Below are 12688 nucleotides of genomic sequence, written 5' to 3'. Positions count from 1 at the left end.
ACATTTAGTAGAGAGTCCACCCACTAGCAACACATATAATCATTTTGGTGGGCGTATTTTCCACTGGCAAACCAGGTTCTCTCCACCTACGTGTACTTAGAATAATTTGGGTTTATATAACTTGAAGTTGTGAAATGCTGGCATGCTATTATATCTAACACATTGCCTTTAAAATGAAGATCAGAAAGAACGGAATTTAAGTGGTTGAGAAAAAGGATAGAACTCATATGTGATTTAACTGTTCATATCATATAGCATTAGCTTTCTTCAATCTCATTATTTATCTTTATTTATTCAGTTAATAATATATAAGTTGTCTTCCACAGAAAACAATTGAAGGAAAATTATTAAGTATTTTCAAGAATGAGTTGGATATAATTCTTAAGGTTGGAAGGATCAGGGAATATGGGAAGAAAATGGAAGCAGGGTGTACACTTGAATGTCATGACCATGGTTACATTGATTCATTCAGAATGATATTGAATGTCAGAACAGACTCAAGTGGTCAAATGGCCTGCTTGGCTCCTATTTTAATGCCTATGTGTCTATGTATTGAATCTGAAAAATACAGATGAGCTCAGGGCATGGATCAACAGCTGGAAATATAATATTGTAGTCATTAGTGGGACTTAGTTGCTGGAGGGGCAGAATTGACAGCTCAAAATTCCAGGGTTCCATTGTTTTTGACAGAGTGGGACAGATTAAAGGAGGAGGGGTCACAGCAGTATTCAGTGAGGACAGACTAGAGAACATGTCTAGTGAATTATGATGGGTGTAACTGCGTAATAAGATAAGTATGACCATGTTAATGGGGCTATATTAAAGACCACTCAACACTCCAAGGGATTTGGTGGAACAAATTTGTAGAGAAATAACAGACTGTTGAAAGAAACATAAGGTTGTTATTGTAGGTGATTTTAATTTTCCACATATTGACTGGGACTCCCATACTGTAGAAGAACTAGATGGGATAGAGTTTGTCAAATGCATTCAGGAAACTTTTCTTAATTGGTATTTAGAAGTCCCAGTAAGAGAGTATGTGATACTTGATCTCCTATTATGGAATGAGACTGGGCAGGTGATAGAAGGTTGTGCAGGGAAACACTTTGTATTACAGTGCCATCAGTTTCAAAGTAAATGTGCAAAAAGATAGATCTGTTCTGCAGGTTGAGATTCTGAATTAGAGAAAGACCAGTATTGGTGGTATCAGAAGTGTGGATTGGTGGTATCTGCAAGTGTGGATTGTGACTGGCTATATTTTGACAAAGGTGTACTTGGTGAGAGGGAGGCCTTCAAAAGTGAAATTTTGGGAGTACAAAGCTGTACTCTCTGTCAGGACAAAAGGTAAAGCTAACAGGTGTAGGGAAACTTGGCTTTTAAGAGCTATTGAGGCCCTGGTTAAGAAAATAAAAGAGGTATAAGAAATGCAAGTGAACTTTTAAGGAAGAAATCAGAAAGGCTAAAAGAAGGCATGAGTTTGCCTTTGCAGACAAGGTGAAGGAGAGTTAAAAGGGATTCTATAGATGTGTTAAAAGCAAAAGGATTGCAAGGGATAAAGTTAGTCCTCTGGAAGATCAGAATGGTAATTGATTCATGGAACCAAAAGAGATGAGGGAGATCTTAAGTGCAATTTTTGCATCTATATTTACTCAGGACATGGACACAAAGTCTATAGAAATAAAGAAAACAGCATCGACTTCATGGACCCTATACAGATTACAGAAGGGGAGGTGTTTGCTGCCTTTGTGCAAGTTAGAATGGATAAATCCCCAGGGCCTGACAAGGTGTTCCCTCGGACCCTGCAGAAGGCAAACGTGGACATTGCAGGGGCCCTAGCAGAGGTATTTAAATAAGACCATAAGACTGTAAGATATAGGAGCAGAAGTGGGCCATTCGGCCCATTGATTCTGCTCCACCGTTCAATCATGGGCTAATCCAATTCTTCCAGTTATCCACACTACCCTGCTTTCTCCCCATAGCCTTTAATGCTCTGGCTAATCAAGAACCTATCTATCTCTGCCTTAAATGCACCCAATGACTTGGTCTCTACATTTGCTCATGGCAACAGATTCCACAGACTTGCTACCTGCTGACCAAAGTAATTTCCCCGTATCTCTGTTCCAAATGGATGTCTTTCAATCCTGAAGTCATGCCCTCTTGTCCTAGACTCCTCTACCATGGGAAATAACTTTGCCATATCTAATCTGATCAGGCCTTTTAACATTCTGAATCTGTCTATGAGATACCCCCCCATTCTTCTGAACTCCAGGGAATACAGCCCAAGAGCTGCCAGACATTCCTCATATGGTAACCCTTTCATTCCTGGAATCATTCTTGTGAATCTTCTCTGAACCCTTTCCAATGTCAGTATATCCTTTCTAAAATAAGGAGCCCCAAACTGCACACAATACTCCCAGTGTGGTCTCACGAGTGCCTTATAGAGCCTCAACATCACATCCCTGCTCTTATATTCTATACCTGTAGAAATGAATGCCAACATTGCATTCGCCTTCTTCACAACTGACTCAGCCTGGATGATAACCTTTACGGTATCCTGCACAGGGACTCCCAAGTCCCTTTGCATCTCTGCACTTTGAATTCCCTCCCCATCTAAATGATAGTCTGCCCATTTATTCCTTCCACCAAAGTGCATGACTTTCCAACATTGTATTTCATTTGCCACTTCTTTGCCCATTTCCCTAAACTATCTAAGTCTCTCTGCAGGCTCTCTGTTTCCTCAACATTATCAACTCCTCCACCTATCTTTGTATCGTCGGCAAATTTAGCCACAAATCCATTAATCCCACAGTCCAACTTATTGATATTCATCGTAAAAAGCAGCAGTCCCATCACTCACCCTTGTGGAACTCCAGTGGTAACCGGCAGCCAGCCAGAATAAGATCCGTTTATTCTCACTCTCTGTTTTTTGCTAATCAGCCAATGCTCCACCCATGCGAGTAACTTCCTTGTAATTCCATGGGTTCTTATCTTGCTAAGCAGCCTCATGTGCAGCACCTTGTCAAAGGCCTTCTGAAAATCAAAGTACACCACATCTACTGCATCTCCCTTGTCTACCCTGCTTGTAATTTCCTCAAAAAATTACTGTAGGTTAGTCAGGCAGGATTTTCCTTTCAGGAAACCATGCAGGCTTTGGCCTATCTTGTCATGTGCCTACAGGTACTCTGTAATCTCATCCCTAACAATCAATTCCTACCTCCAGCTACTCTGTAATCTGATCCCTAACAATCGATTCCAAAATCACCCTTAGCGACTGGTGAGATACCAGAGGATTGGAAGATAACAAATTTTGTTCTGTTGTTTAAGAAAGGTTCTAGAATTTAACAAAGAAATTATAGGCCGGTGAGTCTGACATCAGTAGTGGGAAAGTTATTGGAAGGTACTCTAGGAGACTGGATATATGTGTGTGGTAGGTCATGTCTAAACAATCTTACAAAGCTTTTCGAGGAAATTACCAGGGGAGGTGATGAAGATGGGGCAGTGGATGTTGTCCACATGGACTTTAGCAAGGCATTTGACAAGGTCCTGCATGGGAGTTTGATTAAGAAGTTTCAGTCACTGGCATTCCAGATGAGGTAGTAAATTCAATTAGAGATTGGCTTTGTGAGAGAAGCCAGAGTGTGGTAGTGGATGGTTGGAGGCATGTGACTAGTCGAGTCCTGTAGGAATCAGTGCTGGGGCCATTGTTGTTTGTCATCTGTATCAACAATCTGGATAACAATGTCGTTAAATGGATCAGCAAATTTACAGATGACATGAAGATTGGGTGTGTACTGGACAGCAAGGAAGACTTGCATGGCTTGCACTGGGATTTGGACCAGCTGGAAAACCCACCTGAAAAATGGCAGATAGAACTAAATGCAGTTAGGGGCAAGATGTAGCACTTCGATAGGACCAACCAGGGTAGGTCTTACACAGTGAGCAGTAGGGCATTGTGGAATGCGGTAGAGCAAAGGGATCAGGGAATACAGGTCCATAATTCATTAATTCACAGGAAGATTGCATTGTAAAGAAAGGTTTTGGCACCTTGGCCTACATAAATCAAAGTATTTGAGTCCAGGTGACTGGATGTTATGTTGAAATTGTCTAAGACATTGGGGAGGCCCAATTTGGAGTATTGAGTGCAGTTTTGTTCATCTACCTACAGAAAAGATGTAAATAAGGTTGAAAAGGAAAAGAGGAATTTACAAGGACATTGCTGAATCTGGAGGACCTGAGTTTTAAGAAAGATTGAATAGGATAGGACTTTATTCCTAGGAAGACTGAGAGGAGGTTTGATAGAAATGTACAAAATTATGAGGAGTATTGATATGGTAAAGTCAAGCAGGCTTTTTCCACTAAAGTTGTGTGAGACGACAAGAGGTCATTGGTTAAGGGTAAAAGGTGAAAAGTTTAAGGGGGAGATGAGGGGAAATTTCTTCACTCAGAAGATCTTGAGAGCGTGGAATGAGTTGCCAGTACAAGTGGTGCATGTAAGCTTGACTTCAACGTTTATGAGAAGTTTGGATAGGTACCCGCATTGTAGGGTTATGCAAGGCAATGGTCTCGGTGCAGTTTGATGGGAGTAGGCAGTTTAAATGGCTCAGCATGGATTACCTGGGCTGAAGGACCTGTTACTGTGCTGTACTTTTCTATGATTCTAATATAATTTATATGCTTAATTACCAAAGTCTGGAGCGAAAGCCTTTAACGTATAACATTGAATCTATAACATGAATCGGCAAAACCATTTATTCATATCATATGAAGTATATGAATCAATTGGATTGTTTCTGTAACCAAGATCTTTAACCACTTTTGAAGCAACTAACAAGCCAGTTTAAATCTCCCAAGACTTATCAAAGCACGTGTGGAGACCACAGGGATTACATAAAACATTTGAACAGTAGCAGAGAGAAACAGAAAAAAAAAACAGTTGAATTTTTATTATGGAAGTTGCAGTGAAATATAGCAGTGACACATTGGTGGGCGAGGAGCAGTCTCAAATAAGCAGATAATGAGCCATGCGTGGGAGTATATCACCCAGGTGGTGCGCATGCTATCCAAGATGAAAGGAAGCTCAGAAGAAAGAGAAAAATAATCTACATGATTTAGAGAAGCATCAAATTAAAAACAGAATGCAACCGAAACATTTCAGCACAAAAACATGTGCACTATATAATTTTTAATGCGAGTGTGCAAATAAACAAATGATATACTGACACAAATATTAAGAATCTTCCTCTGAAAACATATTCAAACAACAAATAGCAGAACTATGCAAATAGATCTTCATTATAATGGAGAGGGACTGTTGAAAGAATGAATAGTCCTGTCTGAATCTTCACAAGCCTTAGATTTCAAGTTAAAAATGGCATTCAGTGGGAGTACAGCAAGAGCTTCACAGAATAAATCATATAGACTGTGCAGCATTCCCAGCAAAATAAATGATCAGGTCGGAGGAAAGATTTTGATAGATAAAGTGTTTTTAGTGTTTGTTAGTACTACGTCCGTGGGTTATGACCGAAGGGAAAATGGGCTACAGTTGCTTAGCACTTTAGTCCAAGCATGTTTATTAGATGCATCAAAAATCAGACTTACAAAAATTAGTTAAAATAGTGAAAAGAATTTATTGTCAATATTTACAAAAAGACATCTACCAGAAAACATAATTATAGCTCCCTACTGTTCTTGTCCCATGTGAAATCCTGGTAGCCCCCATCTCTCTCTCACTGAGGGAGATGATCTTTTTTATTCTGCACTAGGGCATTCTGTCTTTAATTACCAACAAAGTTAACTTATGACTACACATGAAATAGAATATGATGCAGTTATAATCATAATATAAAATAAACAGAAGTATCCACCTTAAGTACAGTATACAAACAGCATATACACATTTACACATCCCCATTGCTGAAGAAATGCTGTGTTTGGCAGGAAAAGGCACGATAAAGCCAATGTGAGCACATCAGCTTGGTTTAGGAGCAATTTTGAGAATATACCAAGGATGACAAGGCAATGTTTCTGTGGGTGTGGAAGGAGTGCATATACTGAGTGCTCCACCTTACAGTTGGATCTTGTGAACAGCTGTGGTGTACTACTGATTGCCCTAAAGTGCTGTAATTTGCACTGGCTGGACCTTCACTATGTCCATGCACAATGATCATGTACAAGTTCATTTATGTAAAGGGAAATAATATTCATGAATGATTACAAGCTAACATGTTCTTGTAGCTTGTTGACTTTATATAAAAGACCAAAATCAACTTATCTCACAATTAGAAAAAATTGTCATATTTTTACAAATCATTGCATATGTTGAAAGAAAGCTGCAAATAGATCCAAGGTGATGATGATGATTTTGAGATTGCAGAATTAAGAAAAATTAGATTTGGGATAAAATAAACTGCCTTTTCAATATTGGTCCTTTATTTTCTCATATTTCAAGACTGAAAGTTAAGAATAAAGTATGTTCTTTAAAATATACCATCATTAAGTACCAAAGACTCAACTTTATACATCACCTTTCTTGACTTTGGAACGTCCTGTGAAGAACCTTTGAAGTGTGACATTGTTGTGATGTTCCTGTTTCAAAGCATGGCCAAATATAGTGATTTACTCGTGCAACCATCTCCTGGATGTCCATGTTATTTTTAAGCATAAGTGCATTTAACTAATGACATAACCTATATGATTTTGTTTATTTTTGTGATCTTTGCCTTTTAACAACATTTTAACAAGCACAGACTAAACTTTTCCATGCCAGTTCACAAATCTTTTTATTTTATTTTTTGTTGTCAGTGCAGCAATTTATCAAGGAGAGAATCTGTATGACAAAATGGTCATAAACTATTCTCTCTTGTTACTTTGATTTTCTTACATGTCAATAATTATTTTTTGCAAGTTTCTTAGCATGAGGAATTTCAGTTCCCTCTTATCATGTTCTGCCTCTGATACTCTACAGGGAGCTGTAAGCAACATTATATTATATTCTATTAAAGATCAAACTGTGGAGAGTTATGCAGAATGACATTTGAGCTATATTGAATATTACAATGCACAGAAATCTTGCCATGTATTTTAACAAATGTGATACTGTTTCTTTAAATTAATGGAGGCAAGGATGAAATCATTGATTGTCTTTAACACAGTCATGTGACCTCTTCCTGTCGCTGCACAGCATGAAGAAGCTTTCAATTTTCGCAGTCGATGATTGCTTTATAAAGCACAAGGCAGAGTTAATGTGAAATTTCTTATTAGCCAAATCAGAGGATTGCACATCAAAGATCAGAACCATACCAAAAAAGGTCAGCAAGTCATTATTTTTGTGATCTGCAAAATACTAGCTTTGAAATACCTTTCAAATCTGCTTCATTTAAATTTATCACAGATGAATTTTCTAGGTCATGCTACTTTATTGATTTGTTTGAAATAATAGTATGTTATTGCTGATCTTTGGGGTACACTATATGTAATAATCTTGTCTTGTGTTATATTTATTATCTGTCAGTTATTTTATAATTGCAGTGTGTTTATTATTTGAAGTCATGTTCTGTAACCTTCACTTTCCTTTCCTCTAACATATTATTATCATTGCTGTTTTTCTCTTAAAATATGATTGAGCAAAAAGTCCTATTTAAATTGCATTCATTGTAGTCTTATTACTTTAAGCCTGTATCTCAGAACACCTGTGTTTGTCAATAAAATTTATAGTGAATTTGTTGTATGATACAACACTTTGCAGTTGACTGGAACAAAAATCAACTGGTTAAAGAGGTCATGCGTTGTGCAGTATGGTCAATTGTTGATGGTGCTCCATGTGACAGACTGCTTTATGTAAGAAATTTACTGGGTATATGGCAGAAATCAGAGATCGCGTCATCATTACAGCATTTTAGAGTGAATGTATCCTTTAGAAATGGCTTGGCTTCACAACCAGGAGCTGGCTATTACTGTACTGAAAGGTCTGGATGCAGCCCAACTTCAATGGTGCACCCATACTTGAATTGCTGCTGCCATTGAAACCAACCTGACATCTTGATGTCTGCCATTTCACTGGCAGATATTTCTACTTCTGCTTTTGGTGGATGGGTGGTCACAAGCACAGTGATCATTGACCTAGGAGTACATTTTGTCATCACTCAAAATCAAAGCTGCACAAATTTCCACAAAATCACTGTGATCATACCAATCCTTGCAGAAGATTGCCTTTCAAAATTCCGGCTTCTCATACATCTTTATGTATAGTGTGCCTCAGGGATTTGTACTGGGTCCAATGTTGTTTGTCATATACATTAATGATCTGGATGATGGGGTGGTAAATTGGATTAGTAAGTATTCAGATGATGCTAAGATAGATGGTGTTGTGGGTAATGCAGTAGGTTTTCAAAGCTTGCAGAGAGCTTTAGGCCAGTTAGAAGAGTAGGCTGAAAGATGGCAGATGGAGTTTAATGCTGATAAGTGTGAGGTACCACATTTTCATAGGACTAATCAAAATAAGACATACATGGCAAATGGCACTGAGGAATGCAGTAGAACAGAGTGATCTACAAATAATGGTGCATAGTTCCCTGAAGGTGGAGTCTCATGTGGATAGGGTGGTGAAGAAAGCTTTTGGTATGCTGGCCTTTATAAATCAGAGCATTGAGTATAGGAGTTGGGATGTAATGTTAAAATTGTACAAGGCATTGGTGAGGCCAAATTTGGAGCATTGTGTACAGTTCTGGTTGCCGAATTATAGGAAAGATGTCAACAAAATAGAGAGAGTACAGAGAAGATTTACTGGAATGTTACCAGGGTTTCAGCACCTAAGTTACAGAGAAAGGTTCAACAAGTTGGTTCTTTATTCTTTGGAGCGTAGAAGGTTGAAGGGGACTTGATAGAGGTATTTAAAATTATGAGGGGGATAGATAGAGTTGACATTGATAGGCTTTTTCCATTGAGAGTAGAGGAGATTCAAACAAGAGGACATGAGTTGAGAGTTAAGGGGCAAAAGTTTAGGGGTAACACGAGGGGGAAATTCTTTACTCAGAGAGTGGTAGCTGTGTGGAATGAGCTTCCAGTAGAAGTGGTAGAGGCAGGTTCGATATTGTCATTTAAAAAAATTTGGATAGGTATATGGACAGGAAAGGAATGGAGGGTTATGGGCTGAGTGGAGGTAGGTGGGACTAGTTGACAGTAAGCGTTCGGCACGGACTGGAAGGGCTGAGATGGCCTGTTTCCGTGCTGTTATGGTTATACGTTTTATCGTTAATGATCAGTCTCAGCATTAAAAGTACCATATCGCCATGTAATAATGTTATTATAATAGAGAAATAGGCCATTTGGTCCATTAAATTCTTGCCAGCTCTCAGCAGAACAATCCGGAGGGTGCCATTCTTCCACCCTATCCCTTTAGAAACTAATCTTAAGAGCTATCACAAAGAAACAAAAGTTTTAGGATTTGATAGAGTCAAGAGAAAGGATCATTGCTCAGAAAATTAAGAAGTAGAATCTGTTAGCTTTATCCAGGAAACAACATAAGGGGAAAAACATTGTTGTCAGTTGTTCATCAATTCTGAACATTAATGCTAATATAGAGGTGATAGACAAGAAATTAGAGGCATAGGGAACGAGAGCAATACAGTGATTATGGGGAATTTTATCTTCATAGAGGCCAGTCAAGCTAATTGGTGCTTAATAAGCTAAAAAGATTTTTTTAGATAAGTATGTTGAAAACACAAAGAAGAAACAGGCTATTTCAGAATTCAGTATTTGCAATGAGAAAGGAGAACTATTATTTGGCAGTCATTGGGTGTTTAGGAATGATTGATCACAAAACAATAGAGTTTTATTTCAAAACTGCAATTGATTAAAAATTCACTATGAAACTAAGCTCTTAACTCTAAGCATACTGAACTATAGAATTTTGATAGATTGTGAAACCACATTAAAAATCTTGACAGTAAACAAGCAGTGTCTAGAACTTGTAAAAATACTGTACGATTTACTATCTATTTTTCTTTAAGGTATTAAAACCGAAGAGGAGAAATAGTTTAATTGTGGGTATCAAGAGAAGGTGAAGATAGTATTGGACCAAAGAAAAGGATGTAAGCATTACTGAATATGAAAGTTGCAAGAATCAGTAAAGAAGGACCAAGGTATTGATAAGGGAAGCAAAAGTCAAATCTGAGAGTAGAAGCAGACTCTATGATTTTCTAAACAGATGTAAAATGTAGTTAACTTGAATGCTGGTCACTTACAGACTAGAGTGGGGAATAAGGAGATGGCAGATATACTTTTGTGCATGTCTTCTTGGAAGAACACTCTGAAAAAGTGGAGAACTACAGGTCTGGAATTAAAATTCAAAGTACATTTATTATCAAAGTATGTATACCATATGCAGCATTGAGATTCATCGGCTTGCAGCTATATAGGACCCTGGTCAGACCCCACTTGGAGTATTGTGCTCAGTTCTGGCCGCCTCAGTACAGGAAGGATGTGGAAACCATAGAAAGGGTGCAGAGGAGATTTACGAGGATGTTACCTGGATTGGGGAGCATGCCTTATGAAAACAGGTTGAGTGAACTCGCCTTTTCTCCTTGGAGTGACGGAGGATGAGAGATGACCTGATAGAGGTGTATAAGATGATGAGAGGCATTGATCATGTGGATAGTCAAAGGCTTTTTACCAGGGCAGAAATGGTTGCCACAAGAGGACACAGGTTTAAGGTGCTGGGGAGTAGGTACAGAGGAAATGTCAGGGGTAAATTGTTTACTCAGAGAGTGGTGAGTGCGTGCAATGAGCTGCTGGCAAAGGTGGTGGAGGCGGATACAATACGGTCTTTTAAGAGACTTTTGGATAGGTACATGGAGCTTAGAAAAATAGAGGGCTATGGGTAAGCCTAGTAATTTCTAAAGTAGGGGCATGTTTGGCCCAATTTTGTGGGCCGAAGGGCCTGTATTCTGCTGTAGGTTTTCTGTGTTTCTATGTTTCATCCACAAAACAAAGAAACACAATAGAATTTATAAAAATTCCCACTCCGCAATGGCCCAATGTGCGAAAAGAAGGAACAGATTATGCAAACAATAAAAAAAAGCAAGCAAATCATTGACAGAACATGAACCACAGAGCCCCTGAAAGTAAGTCCACAGCCAAGGAGCCAGTTCAGTTCTGTGCCCATTCCTGGGGCCTGAAAGCCATGGAGCCAGTTTAGCACTGAGGCAATCACCGATTGCTGCAGGCCACAGCTGCAATCAGTTTAGCGCTGAGATGAGTAAAGTCTCACAGATTTGTGAGTCAATGTGAAAGTAGTAAGTCATAAACATTAGAGATCATAAGAGTCATCAAATCACCCACACCTGAGAGTCGGCCTCCCAATGTTCTACAAGAAGCAGTTATGGACGCACAGATTGTCACCTTTCAAACTTATGTGGGTGTAGTATAATGTGGGAAAATGTGAGGTGTTCATTGTGAAGGATATAGAGATGTTAAATAAATTAGATAGTGATGGTAGACCAAGTACAATATGGAAAAACGTGAAGTTATTATTTTGGAAGAAAAATGGAAAAGCAGGTTTTTAAAATGGTGTAGCATTGAAATGTGGGTGGCATTATACGCAAGCCACTGAAAGTTAAGAAGCAGATACGGCAAGCAATTAGAAAGACAAAATAGTTTGTTTTTTTTATTTGTAGGATTTAAGTCCAGAGTAAAGATGATGAATTGTATTTGTACAACGACTTGGTCTCCAGATACTAAGAGATTTTATAGATGCTGGAAATCCAGAGCATCACACACAAAGTGCTGGAGGAACTCAACAGTCAATGTTTCAGGGTGAGGCCTTTACTCTGATCCTTGATCCTGAGATTGATGATGAGTCTCAGTCTGAAATATTGACTGTTCATTCATTTCCATGGATGTTGCCTAACTGGCTGAGTTGCTCTGGCATGTTGAGTATGTTGCACTAGAAATATTGTGCAGAAATTTAATAAAATGTTGGAAACACTCAGTAGGTTGGACAGCAACTATAGAAAAAGAAACAGAACTTAATATTTTAGGTCAAAGGAAAATCATTCTGATCCTTCCAGGAAAGACCTTCCACATGAGGAATTAACTATGTTTTTCTTTTTCTTTCCACAGATGCTATCTGACATGTTGAGTGTTTCCAGCACTTTTTGTTTCCATTTCAGAGTTCCAGCATTTGCAGTTTTAGTTGGACTTTCGATATTGTGTGCAGATCTGATCTCCTTACCAAAGGAAAAACACAATTGAGGGCGTTCAAATGACATTCACCAGATTGATTCCTGAAATGGTGGTGTGAAGGCAAGGAATGGAAGTGAGGTTTTTGTTTAAGGATGTATCACACAAAATTGGATTATATTCTAGAATTTAGAAGAAAGAAAGTTGAAACTATTGAAATATAAAAACTATTATGCAACATTATGCAGATAGAGATGATATTTTGTCTGGTAAGGGAGTTTAGAACTTGGTTAACAGTTTCAAACTCAAAGAGTAAGCATTCAGCACTGAGGTGCATAGAAGATTCTTCATCTAGTGTTTGAATCTTTGAAACGGTCTACTCAAATGAACTGTGGGGTCTCAGAATCTGAATATTTTCTTAATTGTTTATATAGTCCTGTAAGCTTATTTCCCTCAATAACCTTCCTATTTTATACTTCCATGACCTTCACAGGTAGTGAATTCCAGATTA

The sequence above is a fragment of the Hypanus sabinus genome, chromosome 1, assembly GCF_030144855.1.
Source record: "Hypanus sabinus isolate sHypSab1 chromosome 1, sHypSab1.hap1, whole genome shotgun sequence".
In the NCBI taxonomy this organism is placed as follows: Eukaryota; Metazoa; Chordata; class Chondrichthyes; order Myliobatiformes; family Dasyatidae; genus Hypanus; species Hypanus sabinus.
This window is presented reverse-complemented; position numbering follows the sequence as displayed.